Below are 1043 nucleotides of genomic sequence, written 5' to 3' on the forward strand. Positions count from 1 at the left end.
TATGCTGTATGTATACACTTGTTTGTTTGAATTGTTATGACTGACAGTTCAGCATCCTTATGATCTTTGGACAGATGCTCTCGACTGGTGCCAATGGCGCCAGTGTGCAGGATGGTTGAGCTCTTTAATTATCCTGTTTGCCTTTCTAAAGCAGTGAGTGTTGTACACGTCCTGAACAGATGGCACTTGGGTGACAGTCATATTTTGTGCCGCCTTTGCCTCCCTGCTTTATGATCTCAAGCTGAGCAGGTACTGTACCAAGACGTGATGATGGACTCCTCTGTGCACCCATAGAAGTTTACGGCAGCAAACGGAGAAATGCAAGGTGATCCCCAATGTCTAAGCGAGCGCAGATGTTAGGGAGCCTTCTTGACAAGAACTGAAATGTGTTCTGCCCACTTCAATTTGTCAATGCTGGTTCCTCCAAGCAATTTAAAGCTGCTAACCCTTTCCACAGCATCCTCTCCGGAGTAGATTTCAGAGTGCTCTGCTTCCTTCTTTCTCAAGTCTATGGTTAGCTCTCTGGCTTTGCTGACAAGTAATAGTGACATTGTTGTCCTGGCACCGCTGAGTCGGCAAGCAGACCTCTTCTTAGTAAGTCACCTCATCCTTGTTGATGTTAAAATCAGCAAATTTAATGATGAAGGTGGAATTGTGTCTGGCAAAACACAGAGGTGATCAGGGAGAAGACAAGTGGACTTGGGGTGCTACATCAGCATGGAGGATATGATGGTGATAATCAGCACGTGTTGAGGCCTACCAGTTAGGAAGTCCAAAATTGAGATGCAAAAGGGCACACCGAGTCCAAAATTGAGGAGTTTGGTGGTCTTTGATGGTACAACATTGTTAAAAACTGAGCTGTTATCTGTAAACAGTACTGTGGCATAACAGTTTATATTAACTAGATGTGCCAGGACGGTATGAAGTGTAAGGCATCCTCTGTGGAGCAGTTGTGACGATATGCAGAATAATCAGTTTAATGTGTCCCAGCACCAGGGTCTCCAAGCATATCATCACACCTGGAGTGAGCGCCCGTAGGGGGC

Source organism: Erpetoichthys calabaricus, chromosome 12 (genome assembly GCF_900747795.2).
Source record: "Erpetoichthys calabaricus chromosome 12, fErpCal1.3, whole genome shotgun sequence".
In the NCBI taxonomy this organism is placed as follows: domain Eukaryota; kingdom Metazoa; phylum Chordata; class Cladistia; order Polypteriformes; family Polypteridae; genus Erpetoichthys; species Erpetoichthys calabaricus.